General features: G+C 48.1%; 1 protein-coding gene across 2 annotated transcripts in view; it reads left to right on the top strand.

Moving 5' to 3' along the window:
- Nucleotides 1–1,896: 1,896 nt before the first annotated feature.
- Nucleotides 1,897–24,704, top strand: part of St3gal2 (ST3 beta-galactoside alpha-2,3-sialyltransferase 2) — a 51,481-nt gene continuing 28,673 nt past the window's right edge. For both annotated transcript variants that reach the window (XM_071604122.1, XM_027932984.2), the window contains exon 1: nucleotides 1,897–2,046. The gene's annotated coding sequence lies outside the window, so the exon portion shown is untranslated. The remainder of the gene's footprint in view (nucleotides 2,047–24,704) is intronic.

The raw sequence follows: 24,704 nt of genomic DNA on the forward strand, positions 1-24,704 counted from the left end.
AAGAAAAGAAAGAAAGAAAGAAAAAAAAGAAAAAGAAAAAAAGAAAGTTTGAGGATAGCCTAGTCAATTTAGTCAAAAGGAGCACCTCTGCTGCCCCTTGTGCAACAGAAAAACCTTCCCAGCTTTAAGAGCAATATCAAAGACAGGAACATATTTCAGATGGATGGCTCACATGCTTGCTTTCTTTCTTTCTCTCTTTCTTTCTTTTTTATTTTAAGACAGGGTCTATTTGCCCAGGTTGGCCTAGAACTCATGATCTTTCCTGCTTCAGCCTCTCAAGTAGCTGGGGATTATAGGCTTGTGCCACCACACTGGCCTCCTTTTTTGTAATTAAAAAGAATATTCCAGCAGGGTGCCGAGATGCACACCTAGTGACTGTGGAAGCTGAGGCAGGAGGATCGCAAGCCCTAGGCAATTTAGTGAGACCCTGTCTCAAAATGAATGAACCCTTTAAGAAAAAAGGGCTGGGGGTGTAACTCAGTGGTCCAGCGCCCCTGGGTTCAATGTCCAGTACGGGGTGGAAGACACATTCCAGTCATGCTCACCGGCTGTAATCCTAGCCAGTAGGAGGCTGAGTCAGACGGATTGCAAATTGGAAGCCAGTCTTGGCAATTTAGCAAGACCCTGTCTCAAGATTTAAAAAAAAAAAAAAAAAAAAGTGAAAAAGGGCTGGGGATGAATGTAGCTCAGTGGTAGTATCCCTGGGGGTGGGAATAGGGAGCGTTCCTGTGGACCAGTACCCTGCCTTCCCTGGCCTGGCTTTCCAGATGTTATTACTATCCCTTAAAAAACAGTGCCAGAACTGTAGTCATCAAACACCAACAGCAAGGTTCTCAAAGTAGTTCCCCAGGCCGGCAGGATCAGCATCCCCTGAAACTTATCAGAACTGCATATTCTGAAGATTGCCCTAGAACGAATAAACCAGAAACTGCGAGTGGGGCCCAGTAATCTGTGTTTGAACAGGCTCTCCAGGGGGATTCCATACACATCAAAAATTGAAAATCACTGATCTAGCAGTTTTCCTTGGGAAAGAAGCTTTGGAGGGCGAAACTGGGGTCAATTAGGAGCTTCATAAACGTTTGGAGCTAGGTTTGAAAGTTGTGGAAAGCTAAGAAAAGACAGGGGAAAAGGCGTGTACTTAACCCTAAACAGTAGGAAGCACAGGGTATCTAAGATAATGAGAAAGAAATGAGAAGGTGCCCCAGCAAGAGGGCTCTAGGGAACCCACACCCTGTTTGCAGTTGGGGATCACGAAGTCTGGAGATTTCGTCCTCATCATTGCCAGGGGCCTTCTCTCCTCTGGCCTGGGCGCAGCGGCCCTACTCAACTCCCACTCGCAGGGCCAGGGCATGAACCCAGGCGGCTCAGGTCGTGGCTCTTAGCCAGAGCAAGTGGGCACAGTTCCCTCCAGCCAGAGTCGGCCGCAGCTCAAGATAGCCGCGTCTGAGAGTATCCTCGGCTAGTTTGCACCCCTCTGAAAACCCAAGTATGCAACCCGAGCCCGGAGCACCACAGACTCGACGGCCTCTGCTTTAGTCGCTGGGAGCCCGGCCTTCGGGGAACCGAGACTCCCCGACTCCTGCGCTGTAGCCCCCTGAGCCCCGACCGAACTACAAAGCCCACAATCCCTGGGGCGGGCGCGCGCTGCCTTCTAGGAGCGGTAGTCCAGCATGCGGGGCGCCCCTGGCGGCTGGGCGCCCGCAGGACTGCATATCCCAGCATGCTCGGCCGCATAAGGGGGGGAGCGGGAGGGGAGAGCCCCAGAGGATGTGAATGGGGAGGGGGCACCCGCCCCCTTCCCCCACCCTTCCCTTCTGCTGGGCAGGGGTGGGGGGAGGGGCCGGGCTGAGGCGGCGGCGGCGCTCGGGGAGGGCAGGGCCGGGCAAGGGCGGGACTGGCCCGCGATCGGCGGACGGGAGAGCCGCGGAGGTAACGGGTCCGGACGCGGGCGGCGGCGGCGGCGGCAGCAGCAGCGGCTTTCTGCACGGGCGGAGGCGGCGGCAGGAGCGGCGAGCATGGCCCGCGCAGCGCCCAGCGCTGATTGAGGTGCGCGGGCGGGATGAGGGCGGGCGGGATGCGGGGCGCCCGGGGCCCCTAGCTGCCCCAGGCCACCTCTTTGCAGTCAACGGGCTTGGCTCAGCGGCCCAGATCGGCCCGATCCACCCCGGCAACTTCCCCCGGGTCGGGGCGCCGTGTGGGCGGGGGTCCCCTTGCCTTGGCCTCGATCCCTGTCCCCGCCTTCTGCTTCTGCACATCCAGCCGCTCCCAGCCTTCCAGTCACTCCTGTTCCACTCCTTGCCGGCTTCCCCCAGCCCCAGCCCTTGAAGAGCTGCCTGCCCCAGTCCCCACTTTCAGTCCACTTATACCCCCAGCCCCCCGCGTGCTGGCCATTGCTCTATCTGGAGACTCCTGCCTCATTCCTTTGGGCCACAGATTGTCTGCACCATCAGCCTTTCCCCTACCTAGCACAGACCCCCAGCCCTACGCTCTGTGGCCCAGTTCTCTTAGATAAGACTTGGCAGCTTGACCTCCTTCCTACTTTGGAGGAATTGAGGCATGGGTGCAAGCCAGAAAGTTGACCCACCTGCCAGACCTGTGGACTCTGGCCTGAACCCGTCTTTTGTCTCTTCTGTCCATTCTATGACTTGAAATGGAAGATTCATTTCTTCTCTCCAGTCATTCCCCTGTGACTGGACCAAACTTCCTGACCCTGCTGCAGGTCTGGGCTGAGCTCACTTTAGTCTCCCCTGTAGCTCTTCTACCACTTCTGTTGCCCCCGCCCACCCCTTTCTTTGCATAGCCCACTCTGGCCCTCTCTGCCTGGAGAGGAGTCCCTACCCATTGCTGCTTCCTCGAGTTAGCCTTTCGGTTTGTATCTCTTGCCAACTGCACCCATCTAGCTTTTTGCTTTCCAGTTGCCTTCAAAAGGACTGGAGAATAGAGTTTTAAGGTGGTGTTGGGAGAAAGGAGAGAGGTGCTGGTGGCTGAAAGAGATCTGCAGGCTCTTTTAGCCAGAGCTGCGGAGGGGAGTTCAGGGCGCCCTGGGGAACAGTCATTCCTAGCCAGCAACCCACACTTCTGATGTCTAGAATCTCGTTGGTCGTCCCTTTCTCTTCTTATGCCTGATGGACTTGGAAGTCCCTCTGAGATGGAAGGGACTGCTACTTTTAGGGAGATGGTGGCATAATATGATTTTGGGAGACCACACCTCACAGCTTTCTCTGGCTTCTGCTGCTAACTTTGGAGGGGGTTGCCCTTTCAGGAAAGGATTCCTGCTAGGTGGAGGAAGGCATGGTGTCTGTATGTGGGGATCAGAAGTTTAGTCCTGGTGTTCAGAATTTGAAGGGAAGAGGGAACAAGGGTTCAGAGAGGCGCCACAGACTTGTTTGTACAATTCAGTTTTTTGTTTTGTCATTTTTTTTTTCTGGCAAATTTTCCTCTGGGTCTTCCCTTTCTACTCCAATCCCCAGTTTCCCAGCAGGAAGAAGGGAAAGGAGGGTGGGAAACCTATGAGCCATCAGGAAAGGTGGGGATGCTCTGGGTGTTTGGAGGGGTCCCGAGTGAGCAGTCTTGATCTGAACCAGATGGTTCCCTGCTTCAGCACCCCCTCCTCCTATGCTTCCCCACTTGGCTGTGAATAGGATGCTTTTAACCTTGTAACTTGAGAATGGAGGAAGAGAGGCCAGGGGGCCAACTGTCTGTGCAGTGTTTATGTCTGCATGTGTACATACCAACAGACTTGCCCGGGGCCTGTGGGAGTGACCCTGCCCGGGAGTATTTTGCTGTAATGTGCTGTCATGTGCTGTGGCATGCTTTAGGCCCCTAGGCAAGTTCTGAGCCCAAGCCTCAGGTACAGCCAATTTTGAAGTCCCTAAGAACCACTAGGTGTGGCCTCATAGGAGCATTTTCCTCAAGCCAAGCCTCAGGTTGAGGACCCCTGTTCTTGAGAAGGCTGGCTGGGATTAGGGACATTGAAACAGCAGGATTGGCAGAGTCAGGAGGTCAGGCAGTCCTGGAACTGGTTTCTCTTCATGGCATGAGAAAACCTGGGGTATCAGGGTCTGGGGTGAGGGGACGGAAACAAATTTCTTTGCATTGTTCTATTTCACATTTTGCTTTGTTTCGATGATATCTGCGTACTTGACTTTGGTCCCCAGTAGACAGATGTTCTTTAAATGTGTCCTCATTCCTGAAATACCCTTATCTAGTCAGTCCTTGGCACATAATAGGTGCTCAGTAAATGCTTGAGTCAAAGTAGAGGGTCTCAGGAATCTGGACTACACTACCAGAATTTTCTGACCCAGTTCGTTTGGGTGGGTCTAAAATTTGCATTTCTACCCAGCTTTTGGGGGCTAATATTTTGAAAACAAATGTTTCGGGGCCATTAAGTTGTGTGGCAAAATAATCTAGGCAAGTGTAAAATCTTCTTTATATATATTTTATTTTTTAGTTGTACACAGTACCTTCATTTTGTTTATTTGTTTTTATGTGGTGCTGAGGATGGAACCCAGGGTCTCACACGTGCTAGGCGAGAGCTCTCCAGCTGAGCCACAACCCCAGCCTTAAAAGAGACTTCCTTCCTCTTTACTTCCTCACCTCGCCTTTTTTGGCAGCTGCATTCTTTCATTCTAATGACCTAGGGTTGGCTAGGTTAATAAGAGGGGTGACTTGTGGTGCCTGAACTGCTAGTCCTACTCTAACCATAGCCCTATTGTCATTTGAAAGCAAGTCCCATGACCAACCAGGACATTTAGGACACGGGGCTTTGTAAAAGGGTGGCTTTATGGACACAGTGAAGTGACACAGAAGCTGAGCCAGGCCCTCATGTGCTTTATGCCCATCTCCCAGAACAAGTGCATCCATGTACCTGCCAGGTGAGGTACTGCCACAGCTGCACACTGGTCAGAATGCTGGGAATCTGAAATTTATTTATTTAATTTATTTTTTCGTATTGGGGATTGAACCCAGGAGCACTTAACCACTGAGCCACATCCACAGTTCTTCATCTTTTTTATTTTGAGACAGAGTCTCACTAAGTTGCTTAGGCCATACTAAATTGCTAAGGCTGGTCTTGAACTTGTGGTCTTCCTTTCTCAGCCTCCCAAATCGCTGGGATTACAGACATGTGCCACCATGCCCGGTGAAATCTGAAATTTACACAAGCAGGAAAAATCACATGGTGATTTATAAAACATTTTATATCTGCTGTTCACAGGACAGTGAGAGGTAGACATATAGATAGAAGGCAGCTATAGATCTAGATAGGATTACGGAGGAACAGAGAAATATACTGTGGGTCACACAGCAGTCAAGACTCCTGGTTCTGACCCTCTGTCTGAATATTTGCTAGACCATTTTCTACTAATAGCTCCAACAATGGGCTGCTGTTCATTGAGCACTTCCGCTAGCTAGGCATTGTGCTAGATGTGCTCATGTGTTAGTGAATCCTCCCAGTTAACATTGTGTGCAATTGGCATCATTGTCACTATTTCATAGGTGAAGGACTGAGATTTACACATTGTGTGAGACTTATTCAAATACAGACAGCTAGGAGCAGGATCTGGGATTCAAACTTACGACTTTCTGACAGCACATCCCATGCTTTTAGTCACTTAGCTATCGTGGTCAGCAAACCTGTAATTGTCCTTTGAGGTTGTCTGTCCCAAAAAGTCTGATGCATTTTTGGGGACCTGGAACTGTGTTGGGCATGATAAAGAGACAACAACGATCAAGTCACAGTGGGAGGAGGATAAGACAAGAATATAAGTTTATCTACAGTGGAAGGCAGATGGTAGAGCCAGTGGCTTGTAAGAGATAGAACTGATTCATATAGAGGGCTCAGAAGAAGCACTGGGGACAGTCCTTGATGTGTAGTGCCTATGGGCTGGAGAGTATGTAGGCTACCAAGTGCAGAGAGGTCATCACAGGGCACATTTAGAGAGTTGTCCCTTCCTACTAGAGCATAGGGAAGATTTTCTTTGTTATTTGCAGATGTAAGGGCAAGAAAGGGGGTGATCTCCTTCCTGCCCATTAAAAAGGCTCTTGGCACCCTTTGCCAAAAAGTTCATAAACTATACTAAAAAGTTAACAAGATAAAAACATAATTTATTTGACCATAATTTTATATGACATGGGAGCCTGCAGATTGAAGACCCAAAGACCCTGGGAACTATCTATTTTTATGCTTAGGTTGAATGAAGCTTGGACAGGCATGTAGAAGTGTGATTGCACAAGTTGAATGTGGTGGTGCATGCCTGTAATTCCAGCAACTCAGGAGGCTGAGGCAGGAGAATCACACAAGTTTGAGGCCAGTCTGGACAACTAGTAAGACCCTGTCTCAAGATTTTAAAAAGGAGTCAGAGGCAGTGGTGCATGCCTGTAATCCCAGAGGCTGTAGTTTCCTTCTAGAGGCTCAGGAGTTAAGCCGGGAGGATAGAGTTCAAAACTAGCCTCAGCAATTTAGTGAGGACTTAACTCAGCAAGACAACTCAGCAAGACCCTTTCTCTAAATAAAAAAAATACATATAAAGAGCTGGAAAGCTGGGCGTGGTGGGACATGCTTATAATTTCAGCAGCTCAGGAGGCTGAGGCAGGAGGATCTCGAGTTCAAAGCCAGCCTCTGCTTACGCGCCCCTGGGTTCAATCCCCGGTACAAAAAAAGATTTTAAAAAGGGCTGGGGGGCTGGGGTTGTGGCTCGGCTGTAGAGCACTTGCCTAGCATGGACAAGGCCCTGGGTTCGATCCTCAGCACCACATAAAAATAAATAAGTAAAATAAAGGTATTGTGTCCAACTACAGCTAAAAAATAAATATTAAAACAATTTTAAAAGGGCTGGGGATGTAACTCAATGGTTATAGAATTTGCCTGGCATGTATGAGGCCCTGGGTTTGATCCCCAATGCTGGAAAAAAGAAGAAATATGATTAAACAAAATGATATGACTAATTCTAATATACTGAGTGTAAAAGCCCAGCAGGACTTGTCCATTCAGATGCTTCTTGGCCTCTCTGTGTAGGGTTCCTTCCTCCTGGGCATGGGGCAAGACCCCTTTGGAAATGGAGGTATTATGATCTACTATCAGACAAGATAGGTCAGAGAATTTCTTTATGGCCAACTCAGTGACAGAAAAGCAGGCAGGGGAAGGTTAAAATAATATTTTTAGGCTTTATGACTTGCTTTGGAGAAAAGGGGATCTAGTTTCTATGACCTGCTTTGGGGATGAGAAATTCTGATTTTTATGGCTTGCCTTGGGGGTAGACAGGGAAATAGGAGAGATCAGAGAGAAACTTTGCTTCTGAGGCCTTTGGGGTATTTCTGAGCCCCAGCACAGGAAAAGTGTTAGGGCTCAGACTTTAGCAGGAAAGGGCTTTCCTGGAAGGCTGTGAGAACTACCAGAATTAGTAGGATAACTAATCAACCCTCATCCCCTTCAGGGTCTCAGAGTGGGTGTGGCAGGAAGCAATGACTAGTTTTGTGAGGGTACCACTGCTGCCAGGAAAAAAAAAATCTGTTGTATTGTTTTGTTTTTGTTTGTTTTTACCAGGATAAATCTGTACCAGCTGTGCCCAGTAATTTTATCACCACAGCTTGAGTTTCACATTCCAGAGAGGAAGTGTTTGGTTGGCCCAGCGCAGGCCCTGTGCCCTCCCTTAGTGAAAGAAGGACTCGGGGCATGATAGGCAGTCCTTCCACACTGTCTTCAAAAAGGAAAGTCCCAGGGCTGGGGATATGGCTCAGGGGTAGAGTGTTTGCCTAGCATGCATGAGACTCTGGGTTCCATCCCCAGTACCGACCCCTCCCCCAAAAAAATGTCCCTAGAAGAAGAGAAAATGGACATTGTAGACACAGCAAGAGATCAGTCCAGAAGGATGCTAGACAAGAACTTGAGTTGGCAGGTGGCGGAGGGGTTACTTAATGTGACAAGTTTCTGAGCAGGCCCAGGGCAGATTGATGTGCAGCAAGGGACGGCTGGGTTATCAGGGAGAAGGGAGGGACGATACAGAAAGCTCAGATAGGGTGCAGGTGAAATGTAATGAAGGCTGGAACTTGGCCGTAGAAATGGAAGAGAGGGGACTGGTTCAAGAGAGGCTGTGAAACTCGGTATCATCTCCTGGAACAGACACTTGATTGGCTGGAATTTGACGGTTCAGTGCCTAGGTGATGAAGGTTGACTTCTTTAGCTGAAATGGGCAGTCAGGAGGAGGAAGGGTTTGCGGTGATGTGCCTTTGATTTCATGCGGATGCTAACTGCATACCCAGAATCCTAGAGCTCATTATTTCTGACCTGGAGCTTCCTGAGGTTTGGGGACTCACTCTGAGGAGGTGGGGCCACAGACCCTAGAGGCCCTCTACATCCTGAAAGCAGCTGGAGCCTTGTGGCCAGCTCAGCCCTGTCACGTCTCTTCCCTCCACACCTCAGCCCAGGATGGGCTTCTGCCTTCCCTGTCAAGCCTCTCAGCTCCCCCGCCCCCCTGTTCCCTTGTACCTGACCCCTTACTAAGGAAAGGGCCTGGCCCAACTCTCTGGGGACTACTGTTTTCCTCTCTCTATATTCAGAAGCTTGTTAACAACAAGTGTTTGCTAACTATCAGGACAGACAGCTATCTCCATGTGACATTTCACAAGGAGAGAATCTGAACTTTCTCTGCATCTGGGGAAAACAGGCTTTTATTCCTCCAGTTATGCTGAACTCACCAGGGACAGCTGCCTGTGTCCCCGACCAGCCGTTCTCAAGTACTTCTTCTTGTTTATTTGTAAATCATTATTGTAATTGCAACATGTTGTCAATCGAGCCTTCATGTTGCCACTGCAGATCTCGCCTAGGACACAGACTGGGCTTTCCGCCACATTAGCCTTCCCTAGCTGAGCCCTGGGGGAGTTTCCTCCTACAGGACTGGGCAGGAAGGAGAGAACAGGGTCCACTCAGGAGGAGTGATGTGGAAGGACATGTTATCCCCGTGGTTCCCAGAGCAGAAGGTCATCTTCCTGGAGTGAGAAGTGCTGTTTCCCACAATTCTAATCTCTGTGATATCATTCCATCTACTAATGCAAGGTGTACTACCAAGAAAGACAAGAGATGAGGGAAATCTAGAGAAAAAAATATCATTTCTGTATATTTTAATATGGATGCTAACTTTTTACTTGTATAATACTAATATTATTACAACACGACACACATTGTTCTGGCATCTGATGTTGAAAAATTTAAGAGGGGCCTCAGCCCAGCCTCTTCAGGCAGGCAGATAAGACCCTCTTCACCAATGGACTTGGGTCTCTTGCCTTCAAGGCATTGTTAGCTACCCAGGAGGCCTCTGTTTCTCAACTCTGCCTAGGTTAGGAGCTTTGTCCTTAGCATCTTTTTTTCTTTTCTACCTTCCTATTTAAGATAGGGTACGGATGTGCAGGAGGGACACAGAAGGCAGCCTCACCACTGTGTGAGTTAGGGCTCAAGAATGAGGCCATCCTCAAATGAAGTCACCTCTCCTCTTTAGCCTTGCATGGTCCTGGGACCCCAGGAGGCAGCCCTCACACTGCTCTGCCTCTTCTCTCCTGAATTCTTCAGGTGTCACTCCTGACGCCATGGTAGGCAGCATCCCCAGCCTTTGCAGGTCAGCAGCCTTCAGAGGAAGAAGCCAGCAGCAACTGCAGATAGCTAATTGGTCTAGAGGGAACTGCTCTGGTGAGGAAAAAATCAACCAGTTATTTGTTTTCGTGGTTAAAGAGAATTTGGAGGGGAACGGGGTTGTGGAGAGGGGAAGGTGAGAGGAAGAGTGTGGGGAGAGGCATAGGGAAGGGAATTGCAGCGGTGAGGTGACCGTCTTCTCGCCCCTGTCACCACCCACCATGCTGCCTTTCCCACTCCAATCCCTCTTGCTGTCTTTGCCAGGTTCCTTTGAGTTTGAAAGGGACATTAGTAGAATGTTGAGTCTCTCCTGTCCTGTAGGTGGCCCCCATTCTCATCCAAGTCCAGTTAAAGACAAAGTACCTGTTATTTGATGGAGAAGGTGACTTGGAACCAGCGTCAGGAGGAAATGAAAGTTTCTGTGGGTCGGTGTTTGAGTCCTTAGGCTGCACAGGAAAACAGACAGCAACCAAAGACTGTGAGGCCGGGTGGAAAGGCAAGAGGGGGCTCCTGAGAGCCTCGGGCCCTCCTTCCAGCCCTATTAGGTTCTCTAGGGAGCTGTGTGAGGTCCAGCCGAGGTTGGGTTGCCACCCCCAAGGGAGTTTCTGGTGGTTGGCCTTCTCTGTTCCTTCCTGTCCCAGAAGGTTTGGTATTTCCTTGGATTCATGCTTATTTAACCTTTGGCTGATTCCTGGGGCCTCTAGCGTAGCTCAGGAGAAGTTCCCGGGTGCCATGGTAGGGGAGATGGTGCTGGAGACATAAAACCTAAAGAGGGTGAGGAGAGGAATGGGGACCCTGTTCGGACTTTTCCAGTGGAGAGGGTACTTCATTAGGAAGATGCTGTGAAATGTCAAGCAGATAAATAGTGTCGAAGGGTTCAGCCTAAGACCAAAATGGCAGCTGTTTGAGGAAGGAATTTCCTTAGTGGCTGAAAAGCAATCCATACTTGACCTTAAAGCAACAGTGGCAAAACTCTAAGATGAAAGTGAGTTTTAATCTCTCAAGAGACATTTCCTGTGCTTTGCACAGACGGTAACAGCTGTCTGTGTTCTTCACGCCCTTCCAACCTGGGCGAGGGACTTTGGAGGGCATTTTCTATGCACATTGTCAGTCCTAGCAATTCCTGACCATCCCAGATCTGCAGGCTGACCCTGCCATTCACCTTATATAGAATGGGGAGAGGAGCCAGCAGACCCTTGGTGGACAGCCCCCAAAGCAGCCCTGGGAGCCTCAAGGCAGGGCTGTTAGATTCTTCCAAAGGGGCAACAGCCTGTTTGCCTGGGTGGTTCAAGGGGGCTCAGTTTTCTTTTCTTTTTTTTTTTTTTTGTTTGTTTATTTATTTGTATGTGGTCCTAAGGACTGAACCCAGTGCCTCACATGTTCGAGGCAAGCACTCTGCCACTGAGCCACAGCCCCAACCCCAAGGGGGGCTCAGTTTTCATGGTTCGTGGCTTAGTCTGGTCAGGTACATGTAAGCTATGGAGAGCCTTAGCTACCCACAGGGGATTCAGTGCTCCGCGACCCAAGACAAGTCACTGCCCTCTCTGGGTTTCAAGAGTCTTCATTTTTGAAAAAAAAATTAAGAGGACTGGGGATGTAAATCAGTGATAGCCTTATGAGGCCCTGGGTTCAATTTCCAGCAAGAAGAAACGAGGCTCAGTGGCACACTTCTGTAATCTCAGCAACTTGAGAGGCTGAGGCACAAATTCAAGGCCAGCCTGGGCAATTTAGGGAGATCTTGTCTCAGAATAATTTTTAAAAATTTTTTTTGGTCCTGGAGATTTAACCTAGGGGTGCTTTACCAATGAGCTATGTCCCCAGCCCTTTTTAATTTTTCATTTTGAGGCAGGGTCTCCCTAAGTTGCTTAGGGCCTCATTAAATTGATGAGACTGGCATCAAACTTGTGATCCTCCTGCCTCGGACTCCCAAGTCACTAGAATCACAGGTGTGAGCCATGGGATTATGGGTGTGTACCACAGTGCCCCACTCAAAATAAAAATTTATTTATTTATTTATTTTTAAATATTTATTTTTCAGTTTTAGGTGGACACAATATCTTCATTTTTTAAAAATTTTTATGTGGTGCTGAGAATCGAACCCAATGCCTCATGCATGCTAGGCGAGCACACTACCACTTGAGCCACATCCCCAACCCCTATTTATTTTTTAAAATTAATTAATTAATTAATTTTTAGTTGTGGTTGGAAACGATACCTTTTACTTATTTATTTTTATGTGGTACTGAGGATCGAACCCAGGGTCTTGAATGTGCTAGGCGAGCGTTCTACCACTGAGCCACAACCCCAGTCCCTCAAAATAAAATTTTAAAAGAGGGCTGGGGATGTAGCTCAGAGGTAGTGCACTTGTCTAGCATATGTGAGGACAGGATTCAATCCCCAGTACTGCAAAAAAAGAATTTTACAGAATGGCTTAGGAATTTGCTCTCAAATTATCTGGTCTGCCTGACAGAGGAGTGCCACATCCTGAGTGCAGAGGTAGAGCTGGGGGCCCAGGATGCCACTGTGGTGTTCGACATCTGGAAATTGGCTTGACCTTTCTTCTTAGCCGCTTGGATGCATTGAGCAGCAGCCAGCCGGCCCTGGCACTTCTGAAGAACCTAGACTCCTGCAGCTAGTAGCCATTCCCTTTGTCAGGATTTCCTCATCCCCCTCCCAGTCCTTGCTCCCGCTCTGTCCTAGGTTCAGGCAGAAAAACCTGTCTGGTTTCTTATTATTCTTCCCTTCTTACACTGGCCACAATTAGGCCCTGGGGAGATGGCTAATAGGGTTCCTGTTTTTTCTATCCCAAATTCCCCTCCTCCTTACACACTAAGCTCTGCTCTAGCCAGGTTTTCCCAAGGACAGGGTGGGAGGTGGGGTCTCAGGCTGATCATACCAGGTGGTACATTTGCTAGGAGTTGAGAACCTACTGGGAGGACAGGGTAGGGTCTCACAGTAGACAGGGAAGGTGGTAAGGAAAGGACCACACTGTGCAGAAAAGGCATGGGTATTTGGGGACCCTGAGGAGATAAGTTTGAGCAGAGCATAAGATTTCTTGGATCATTGCCCAGGACAGGGGGGGGTCTGACCAGAGATAAGCCCCAGGCTACACCCTGGCAGGGAAGAAGGGCAGGCTTTCTGGCAGAGATACCAGGCTGGGCCGGTCACATAGAATTGTGTCTGGAGAGGTGTGTGTGTGTGTGTGGGGGGGGCGGGTGGGAGGTTGTTAATGATGGTTTGTTCTCCACAGACTGCCAGGTGGCCAGGGGTCAGTGTGATAAGAGGGAAGAGATAGACTTGGGTTTTCTACTTAGACAGCTGCCTGCTCTGGGAGGTCTCACAGCTCCTGCCAGCCTATTGTGAGGCTCTTGTTTGATCTGCTGTTCTTGAAATAAGCAGCCCCTGGCCTCAGCCCAGCTGGGTTTCCCCTGCCTGGTACCACTCCCTTTTCCCTCTGGGGTCAGAGGAGATCTGTACTGGGGGAGGGGGGGCAATCCTGGTGAGACTGAGTCCATTCAGAGCCTGACCCAGGAATTTGAAGCCATCCAAGGAGAGGGGTCAAGGCTCTGGGGTAAGCAGGGATTCTCAGACCTCTCTATGTCATTTTGGTCTCAAGTTGTCCCTACTACTCAGCCAGGCAAACCTGGGCTCTGTGGGTATTTAGGGAGTCTCACCTTTGTCCCAGAGCATTGGGGGGGCTGTCGGCTTTGCTGGAAGGAGTTGGAGGTGGGAATCTGAAGGGGTTTGCATTGGTGAAGATTACTTGGGCTTTCCTGGGGAGAGAAACATGGTGGGGATCTCTTTTGTAGATTCTGGGGTTTAATAGCGGGGGCGGGGGGGCTACTGCAGATGAAGGATGACAATTTCTTGGATAGAATGGGTGGTTGTAGTTGTGGAGAGAAATTGGAAGATTAGAGATTCAGATGGTTAAAAAAAAAAAAAAAACAACCTGGGTTTTATAATAGATTGGCTGTGGGAAGTCACGGAAAGGGAGGGTCCCAGATGACTATTATGTTTCAGGGCTAAATGGATGGTGTGGTTCCTTTCCCAGAAATTGGGAATATAGAAGTAGGACTGGGTTTGAAATTCTTAATATGTGTGAGTTTGGTTGGGGCAGTTTTTTCAAGTTTGGGGATTCTAAGATACATCATCCAGGCAAGGAGCATGCCTGTAATCCCAGTGGCTCAAGAGACAGAGGCAGGAAGATCACAAGTTCAAAGCCTGCCTCAGTAACTTAGCAAGGTCCTGAGCAATTTAGTAAGACCCTGTCTCAAAATAAGACAAGCTGAGGATGTGGCTAAGTGCTCCTGAATTTAATCATTCAATCGCTGGTACCAAAAACCAAAACAAAAAGAAACCTCATCTAAGGAGTCGTGTTCAGGGAGTGTGACTGGCATCATTTGAAAAGTCAGAGATGATACTTAGAGGTTGAGCAGCAGTATTGGAGAGACAGCCCTCCATGTCCAGGATTGTATTCTGTTTTCAGCTGGTTTAGGGCATGGCTAGGCAACAAAAGGTACAAATGAGTCTTTCCTGTGGTTGGGGGACTCTGGCAGTGGGCAGTGCTGACCATAGGCCACCCTGGAAATCCATGCATATCAAAGGCTCCTTTATTGATTGTACATAGGGGTAGTGTCCCTGGCCAATGAAGAATTTTAGTCTTGCCCAGAATGAGCTACTGCTGGGAATTCCAGAGTATTGTTTCCCAGGCCCCTTCTGCTCTTGTGGCCCTCTGAGCTGGGTTGACCTGTCAAGGATGGGAGTTTCAAGTACAAGTCTAGGTCAGCCCTTTTGTGTCAGATGGCAAAGTGATTCAATCAGGGACTTTTAAAAACTCTTTTTAAGTGGAATGGAAAATGGTAGTACCTATGTGCAAGATTCTGTCAGTTGAACTTCTTCAATTATAAAGGTCAAAAATCCAACTCAAAGTGCCCTTTGATAAAGGGGGATCTATGGCCTCATGTGTCTGTTGGTGTGGCTGGCTGGCTGCAGGGAAAATGCTACCACCTCCAGTTTTCACCTGGTAGGAGGCCCCTGCCCTCCATCCTCCCAGCCCTCTCCTGGGATTCCTGCAGGGAATCCTGAACTGGAGCCTTGGCCAGGCCAAGGGTACCTGGTACAGAGATGGCAGTCTGGGGAGAGACAGTTCCCTAAAGGAAAATAAGCTTGTTGTTTGCTTTGAAGACATGATATGTTGAAGTCGGGGTAAGAATTTAGGCCCATGGAGACCTTGCGGAGGCTCCATGGCCTGCCTTACATGTCAGAAGCACCATTGTGAACAAACTAATAAGGGTTTACTGCAGTTTATTAATTTTGCCTGTTAAAAACTAAATGCTAGAATGTAGGATGAACTTAGAATCATTGAGTCATTCCGTTTACATGTCTCGAAGTGGAGGTTGAGGAGTGTGCCTGAGATCCCCAAACTAGAAGGCACAAGAATTGAGACAAGTACCTAGATGGTGTGCCTCACCGGCCAGGGGTCTGGCTGCCCAGAATAGGAGTGATTTACTCCCTGGACTGCAGGATAAAGAGTGGACATAGGCAGGTTGTAGCAAATGGCTCCTTCTTCCTGTGGCCCAGGGCTATCTGTATGTAGCTGGTGTTATGAAGGGGTCTGTCTGAGATGAGAGCCCCTTGCAGTGGCTTCAGTGAGGTCCCTGTAAACAATGACTTGGCCTAAGTCTGTGAATTCTGCCCTGGCTTTCAGGATGCTAACTCTGCTGCTGTGGTTTTTCCTTCCTTTGGGGCTATCTCTAGGGCTGCTGAGCTTTCTGGATTATACTGGGAATTTCCTGCTTGGGAAGCTTTGGGCTTCTCTGACTTCTTCAGAAGTGAATGCACAGGACAGTGGTTCTGGTTTCAGTTCCAGACAGACAAAACCAGCTCTCTTAGACCTCTGTTCCCCATAGCCTCTAATTTGGGAGGGTATAGATATTTCACCCAGGTGGCCAAACCAAGGAATGGGTGTGGTAGTAAGATCTTAGCAGTGTGCCCTGGGCTTTGAGCCTCAGATTAGCAGGAGGAGACCTCAGATTCAATCATGCACAGGCGTCTTGCCTTGTGTGGCTCACTTCACTGGGGCCTCTGGTTCAGAAAGGGAAGGATGCATATGAGGGGTTGGGGGCTGTTGAAGAGTGTGAAGTTTTATACCAATATAGTGCTGCTGGAGGTCTAGGGAGCTCTGGGCAATTCTCATGCACTCCTAAATTCTCAGGCATGAGGTGGCTTTTCTGAGTTTGGGAATAAAGCCCCCTTTTATTCTGCTCATCCCCTTTCCTCCTTTAGATATTTGCTGACAGTCAGTTCTTCCCTCCTGAACTGTCTACCAGCCTGGACTGACAGGTGTGCTCTGCCTGCCCCTCCTGCTTGGCATCCAGAGGCCCCTCATCTGCCTGTTTCTGCCTGAGCTAGCTTCTAAGTGGTCTTCCAGCCTGGCTCAGAGCCCCCTATCCTCCTTTGGCTTAGCTGTAGCATCTCCTGTCATCCCTGGCTCTTCCTCTCTGTGAGACAAACTTGATGATAGCCAGCAAGCACTTCCCAGCCTACAGTCATAACATATTTCATCTTTGCAGGGAGTACATGAGGTCAGCAGGGCAGACATTATCATGTTTATTTTACGGATAGAGGACCTAAGGCCCAGAGAGGTATGATTTGCTCAAAGACACGTAACTGTTGACTAGCAGAGCCAGTTCTGGAATCAAGGTCCTCAGGCTTATTTCATCATCATCATTGAAAACTGTCAGCTTCTGGGTACATGATGGGGTGGGGACACCCCAGCCTCACAAAGGAATGCAAAGGATTTGAAAGCAGGCCCACTCCTTATGGCCCCCAGGTCACCCCTGCATAGTCTCTGAAAGCACCGTCATGTTGGGAATCTCTGGAAATCCTGTGTAACTCTGAGGTAGATAACAAGCCAGAAAACTAAGCCTGCTCCCCGGGGGGCCATTGTAATAGACCAAGGTCTGTGTACTCCTTCCCTCCACATCCCCCCAAGTTGGCAACATTGATGCATGTTGTGTTGGGTATCATGTTGGCAGGGGGCTTAGAACTCAGGCCAGACCCAAGAGGATGAGTCATCCTTGAAGACGGGCAGCAGGGTCAGGGAGGGCCCCTGGCTGTCCTGGCTGTCCCTCCTCTCCTAGAGGGAGGGCCAGAGGCAGTGCAAGGAGAGGGCCCCCTTTGCACCTACTCATAGCAGCTCATGTTGCCACTTTCCAGAGGTGGTAAAGTGATCACCTAGCAACCAGGGCCCTTTCTGCGTAGGGCACAGTGTATCATCAGCTCCTCACTGAAGAGGAAGATTGCTCAAGTAGAAGCAGAGAGAAGGGAAAACAGGTGTGTACTACTGGGCTCCCCACTTCACCATCCATCTCCCACCGCTGTTTCCTGGGGATGAACTTTGTGATGGAAAAGTGGGGATGCAGGGCAGGGGTGCTTCCCAAACCTACCAGCAGTTTTGAGGCCAGAGGTTACCAAATGGTACCAGGCTGGCCGTGGGCTCATTACTACTCTCTTCCTAATTGGAACTTTCAAGGTCTCAGTCAGAAAGAAATTCAGAAAGATATAGTGACCAGTGCAGGGATCCAGCTCTGGTTTCCTCTATTCTTTTTTTCTACCTTTCTCTACCTCCACTCCTGGAGGAGTGGGGGACCCTGATTGATGGATGGTACTGGGGATTGAACCTGGGGCACTTTATCACTTGATTTTATTTGTTTATTTATTTTTTTTAATTTTGGGACAAGATCTCATGAAGTTTGTTTGGTTGTTTTGGGTACCAAGGATTGAAATCAGGGGCACTTAACCAATGAGCCACAGTCCTATATTTGTCTTTTATTTAGAGACAGGGTATCACTGAGTTGCTTGTGGCCTTGCTAAGTTGCTGAGGCTGGCTTTGAATTCATGATCCTCCTGCCTCAGCCTCCCGAGTCACAAGGATTCCAGGCTTTGCCATCATGCCTGGTTCATTGCTTCCCTTTAATCTTCTGGTCCAGGTATAGATGAAAACATCTTTAGGTTTCTATTAGCATAGCTGCCACAGGCTGACCTTTCCAAAAGACATTGCTAAGTATAAAAGGAGTGCAAAATAAAGCTAAAGAGAGGGTGTGTGAAGAATAAAAACAGCCTGGCTCAAAAAGTACAGGCTACTTGTTTGTTTCCTGGGCTTTTGGACCCTGCTGTTCTCTGCCATTTCCTGGACATCATCAAATCTAGGATCAGCAAACCTTCACATGACCTTTTGCCATACTCTTTGACTTCCTATGCTGGCCTGTCTCCCTGTCCAGGAACCCTTTAGGACCCATGTCACTATGAGGCCTCACCTTTGCCCTATCTTTCTTTCCCCTCAGAGTTCATTGACTGTGTGTGAGGAATGCCTCCTTCCTTTATCTCCCCCAGGGGGTTGACATCTATATGCCTCTTAAGAGTGTGGTCTGATTCTACATACACCTTGTAATATACCTATCTCTTTCTCTCTCTCCCTCTCTCTCTGTTTTGTTATTGGAGATTGAACCCCAAGGATGCTTTTTACCACTGAGCTACATCCCCAGCCCTTTTTATTTTATTTTGAGACAGGGTCTCACTAAGTTGCCCAGTCTGGCCTTGAATTTGAAATCCTCCTGCCTCAGCTTCCTGAGTTGCTGAGATTATACGTGCATGCCATTGCAACCAGCTGTAATATTTCTATTCTAGACAAAGTACTCAGGCCCGGTTTAGCCCATAAGGTGCTAAAAGACTGGTGGTTCTCCAACCTCTGATCTTGGCAGGAACTATAGAAGTCTGCCCACCTGGTTCCTTCTTCCCACTGGGGCACAAGAATAGAAACTGATAAGACGTTGGCCTTTGGCTGATAGAAGTTTATTGGGTAAATTAGGGGAAAGATTGTTCTGGGTTTGGAACAAAAAGCACCACTGAAACTATGTGGTCTTAATGAAGGAAATAGATAAAATCCTGGCCACAAAGCTGAGTTTCCAGACTGCAACAACAGCTCTGTGTCCTGCCTGGCACTGGGTGGGGCCCAGGAGCCAGACAGGTCTCTAGACTTTCAGGCTACTGCTTGCCAGTGCGCACAGTACTCCCACTGCATGCCAGATGTTCAGATGAAGTCACAGAAATCCAGAGAACTACCACCTCAGGGGAATGTGGGAGCAGGAATGATTAAAAAGGGAGGTTAACTTGTCAGTTATAGCTGGCTCTCCTCACCTTCTTGCCAACATTGTGGCCCTTTAGAGAAACTTGCCCTGTGCAATCTACCTCCATGCCTGCAGCCTAGACTGTCACCTTCATGATATTGCCTGGTCTTAGAGGCAGTACATTCCACCTGGCCAGCATTCCCCAGGGCAGCATGGCCTGGCCAAGGGAATTGAAAAGTAATAGCCAGAGGCCGTTACCAGCCCAGTGATGGAAGTGTGGCACATATCTGGGCCTGATAAAGGGGAACCTTTTTCTCACCTGCTCCTTCGAGTGTGACTTTAGCACTAGATGAGTAAGCTGGTCCTGGATTGGAGGAACATTTCACTTGGGCCCTTGTGTCCTAGAAGCTTTCCCAGCATTTTCAGGGGCTGTATCTTATTCTGTTAGAGCTTTGGGCCAAGTCTGCCCCCAATGTGCTAGTCACAATATTCTGCCACTGCACTCTGGCTTGCTGAGGACCTGGAATCCTGTTGCAGAGACTCCATGGACCCTGCCCAGAGCTTTCCTTTGTGACAAAGCAGTCTGGTCAGTCACAGTGGCGCATTCCTGTAATCCCAGCATCCGGAGGCTGAAATAGGCAGGAAGATCCTAAGTTTGAGGCCAACCTCAGTAAGTTAGCAAGCCCTTATATCAAAAAATAAAAAAATAAAATAAAAAGGGCTAGAGATGTAGCTCAGTGGTAAAGTACCCCTGGGTTCAATACCCAGTACTAAAAAAACAAAAAACAAAAAAATAAAAAAACTTCCAATGAAGCAGTCTGTTGCCTGTCTTCCTATGCCTGTCTTTTCAGGCTTAGCACTGGCTGTTGGGTTGATTCTCTTCCCTATTCTCCCCATTCCACAGAGGATGTGGGGATCCGTATTTTAATTAATTAATTGATTGATTTTTGTGTTGGGAATTGTACCCAGGGGCACTCTATCACTGAGATTTTTTTATTTTTATTTTTTATTTTGAGATAGGGTCTCACTAAGTTGCCCAGGCTGGCCTTGAATTTGTGACCCTCCTGCCTCAGCCTCTTGAGTCACTGGGATTACAGACTTATATCACCAAATCTGGTTAGATGCTGGATTTTCAGTTGGGTCCTTCAACTCCAGGCCAAATCTTTCTGTAGAGACTGTTCTAGAGGCTTCCAGAGGCATAGCTTTTCCTTCCTGTATGTATGTTTTAGGACTTGAATTACCCAAGCTCAGCCCTTTTCCATCAGCCTCTGCTGGGATCAAGCAGGCCTGAGTCTTCTCCAGGGTGGCCAGCCTTCCAGGGCTCCCAGGTGGAGGGAGGGGCAGAATCCAGGCTAGAGCCCCTGGCCATGTCCCAAGCTTGGGAAGAGCCAAGTGAGCAGAAAGCAAAGGCACCAATCCCACTCCTTTCTCCCAAGTTCAGAAACTTAGTGTTGACAGCCACGGGCTGGAAACTAGGGAAGGAACATGCCCCCTTTCCACCATGTTGTGTGAATCACCCTGGCTCAGTTCCTTTGGGAAAGCAATTTTTCTTTGTCCCCAGCCCCTGGAGCTTCCTTCCCAGGCTGTATGTTCTTGCCCAGGATTGTTCCAGGGAACCTATCTGGCGTCGTGGGCTCTGTTATCCTTCACTGATTTCCAGCCCTGTGGGTGCCTGAGTTGGGGAAGAGAGGTTGAAATTTATTTATTTATTTATTTATTTTGTTTGTTTGTTCTAAATTTGTTATACATGACAGCAGAATGCATTTAAATTCATAGTAAACATATAGAGCACAATTTTTCATTTCTCTGGTTGTACCCAAAGTAGAGTCACACCATTCGTGTCTTCATACATGTACCTAGGGTAATGATATCCATCTCATTGAGAGGTTGAAATTTATCTGGAGAAAGCTCTTGCTCTACTTCCTTTTCACCCCTCTTCTGGAGTGGATCTTGATGGAACAGATGGGACTCTGAAATTTCTCTTAGTCCTCTGACACCAGGCCAAGAGAGTGTTATTTGTTTGGGGAAGTGGGAGGGAGTGGTTGGGGAGGATGGGACAGACCAGTATTTTTATTTGGTTGGTACTGGGAATTGAACCCAGGGGTGCTTTACCATTGAGCTACATCCCTACCCCTTTTTTTCACCACATTTTTAATTGATGCATTATAGTTGTACATAATGATGGAATTTGTTATTACATATTTGTCTGTGCACACAATATAACAATATAATTGGTCACCAGCACTTCCCCTCCATTCCCACCTCCCACCCTTTGGTCCCTTTCTTCTACTGATTTCCCTTTGATTTTTAAGAGCTCCACCCCACCTTTCTTTTCCTTTTTCCTCTCAACCTTCCAAATACAAAAGAAAATGTATGACCCTTGATCTTCTGAGCTTGACTTATTTCACTTAGCAGTGATAGTCTCTAGTTCCATCTATTTTCCTGCAAATGGCCATAATTTCATTTTTCTTTTTGGTTGAATAAAACTCCATTCTATGTATATACCACTTTTTTAAATCCATTCATTCATTGATGGACACCTAGGCTGGTTCCATAGTTTGGCTATTATGAATTGCCCCAGCCCTTTTTATTTTTTATTTTGAAACAGGGTCTTGCTAAGTTACTGACACTGGCCTTGCACTTGATTCTCCTGCCTCGGCCTCCCTAGCTGCTCTTTTTCTTTAAGGAGAGTGAGACCTGGGGTACCAGTCTTGGAGGTTGGTTCCTCCTTGGCATCCTTCATAGAAGGCCAGCTCTCCTGGAGGAAGGCTGTTCTCATAGCTAAGGAACACTGTGTGGTGAGGAAGTTGGAAGGGTTGCAAGGAGCCCTGAAACCCCACTGCTCTGCTCCTGGACAACAGGAAGCTGTCCTGATTGTTACCAGAGAGGAGCCACATCCTTTGGTGATGTGGCCCAATAAGAAAGGAAGGGCCAGGACGCTTCCCATGCTTGTTACCACTCCCCCCATGTGGATCATTAAATATTTGTTGAATAAAACATCTGCTTTTCTTTTGCCAAAGTATTATCTAGACAGTAGACAAGCACAGAAGGAAAGAAAGATCTTGGAGTTTCTTGGTGGATCTTTATTAAACATTTGTGATATGACAAGTCAGTCATAAGCAGTGATGAGCAGCCATAGCACGTGCCACTTTGAACCCTGTCTTCAAAGGAAATCAATCAGCACCCAAGTCCCTTCACCCTGGGCATGGGTGCATTCAGATCCCATTGGAGATGTCAGAGGGCAGAAATGGAGTCCAGACTCCTAGCTGTGCAGACTCTGCTCTGGCTTCCCCTAGGTCACTAATTATCCATCCCAGTCTGCTCCCTTCAGAAGTCTCCAAAGGACCTTAGATCAATATCTATCTATCTATCCCCTATTCTTTAGGTTTTTCTGTCTCAGGCTTTCAGCCCTGTGGAGAAACCCCTTGTTTTCCCTAGAATCTTGGTGCTGACCTGGGACTCGAGAACCCCAGGCATGGCCACTGTGGATGGGCCTCACAGAGCTATTTAGAACCAGCTCAGGTCAGGCCTCTGTTCTGTGTGGTTTGATGAAGTGGCAGCTGGGGAAGAGGTGACAGGCTCCATGACCCACAAATTCTGACACAGCACCCTTCTCTGCTCAGCCTGGAAGCAAGGGTCAACCAAGCAGAGCCATCTGTGAGACCTCATCCTTCCTGAAAGCTGGTGTCTGCCTCTGTGGGTGGGGCGGGCAGTGCCTGTGGTTAGCCAGAAAGGAAAGGCTGAAGCAAGACAAGGATGGGCCTGGGGAGGCTGGAGGTGTTGACAGGCCAGAGCCAACTCTGTATAGAAGGGGCTATGCCTCTGGATGCCAATCCAGGGCTATGGGTCTCCAACCCAGAAATTACCCAGGGTGGAGTGGGAATCACCAGAACTGGGGCCTCAACATGTCCAACCCAAGATGACATCCACTGAGCAAGGAGCTTTTGGCCTCTGATTCATTCAGAACCCCTTCGGGAGGGTGACATTCCCATTTTGCAGAGAAGGACACAGATCGGAGAGGGTAAATTATTAATAGCTGACAGGGGCAAAGCCAGAATGTGAATCCAAGTTTTTCTAGATACTTTCATTTGGGAGGCTTTGAGCTGAGTGTGAACGTATGAGCAATCCAAAAGCCCTCGCTAGGATGGTCTACAGCCAGTGGCCCGCAGTTCTTAGGGTAGTGAACAGAGTTGCATCATAGGAACCTGATGTGTGTCTGCAGACAGAAACTTAAGACGGGCACTGCCACTGGTCCCACTGTTCAAGCAACTTCTTCAGCTTGGACACACCCACTATTTCCCATCTCATTTGTACCTGAGGCTTCATGTTTCTCGGTGGTTCAAGAGAAGTCAGAGAAAATGCTCACTTCTAGATGTCAGTGATGGAAGAGTGGGGACAGAATATAATTAACACTTCATCTGCTTCCTTATATAATTATAAAAATGGTTTCAAGGCATTTTTTTCATAACCAGTATTTGTTTTGATCCTTATAACCCTGAGGTTATATGATGATACTCAGCTGAATAAACATTTATTGGTGTCAACTATATGTAGGATGGTGCTAGATTCTATAGTGGGACAGATAATGAATTAAATATTAGGGTCTCGGTACTCCTAGAGTTTATATTTTAAGTGAGGGAGGTAGACACATTCAAATCATCTTAGTTTCAGTGTAGGATCTTAATAAATATGGGCCATATTTTGCTTTTGATCCAAATTAGTTTGTAAGCCCCAGAGGATAGGACATTATGAGAGAAGAGGCTTGGGAGGAGAGCCTGGGTTGTGGATCTCCAAATGCTATTTATGTTAAGGACTTTACCTTGACCTCATGAATGAGGGCACATCCATGAGCACATTTTTAAAAAAATTCTTGAGAAATGAACTCTCTAAGTTGCCAAGGTTGGCCTTGAATCCTCCTACCTCAGTAGTAGCTGGGATCACAGGCATGCACCACCCACCGTGCCCAGCTCATGAGTGTTTTAATGCAGGAAGATGATCAGTCTGTGATACACTTGCGCAGAAGGCAGGTTTATTTTATTTAGCTTTTTTTTGGAGGGATGGGAATGCTGGGTATTGAACCCAGAGGCATTTTGCCACTGAGCTACATCCCCATTTCTGTTGTTTGTTTGAAGGAAGGGTCTAGTTAATTGCTGAAAGTTTCCCCCAAGTTGCTGAGTGCTACTGTTGAACTTGTGATCCTCCTGCCTCAGCCTCCTGAGTCACTGGATTACAGGCATGTGCTACAATGCCTGGCAGAAGACAGGTTTAGAACTCAAGGGAGAAGAGCAGCAGGCTCTTAGATTTGGGAGATGATGTACAGTAGAGCAGCAAAGACCAGAAAGGGCTGAGGGAACTGGGAATGTTGAATGTTGCTCAGTGGTAGAGTGCACATCTAGCAATCCCTGGTTCAATCCCTGGTCTCTCTCTCTCTCTCTCTCTCTCTCTCTCTCTCTCTCTCTCACACACACACACACACACACACACACACACACACACACAATCCTTAGTACTTAGATTGTTTACTAAACTCTGCTGGCCAAAGTGGCACACATCTGTAATCTCAGCTACTTGGAAGGTAGGAACAAGAGGATCAGTTCAATGCAGGAGTTTGACCCAAAACTGGGCAACATAGATCCCATCTCAAAATAAAGAATCCTGGCTAATCCTCAGTATCCAGGATTACAGGAGCTGCTGCATGCAATGACATGCTCCTATAATCCTGGCTACTGAGACAGGAGGATCACAAGTTCAAGGCCAGCCTCAGCAATTTAGCCTGGCAGTGTAGGAAGACACTGTCTCAAAATAGAAAGCGCTGGGGATGAAGCTGAGTGGTAAAGCATCCTGGGTTCAATCTCCAGTACTGAAAACAAACAAAATAAATAAATAAATAAAAGTGAATTATTGCTTGGTAGCAGCCTGGACTAGAATTTGGCTCCTGAATCTACTGCTCTTCT

The sequence above is a fragment of the Marmota flaviventris genome, chromosome 18 (genome assembly GCF_047511675.1).
Source record: "Marmota flaviventris isolate mMarFla1 chromosome 18, mMarFla1.hap1, whole genome shotgun sequence".
Classification (NCBI taxonomy): Eukaryota; Metazoa; Chordata; class Mammalia; order Rodentia; family Sciuridae; genus Marmota; species Marmota flaviventris.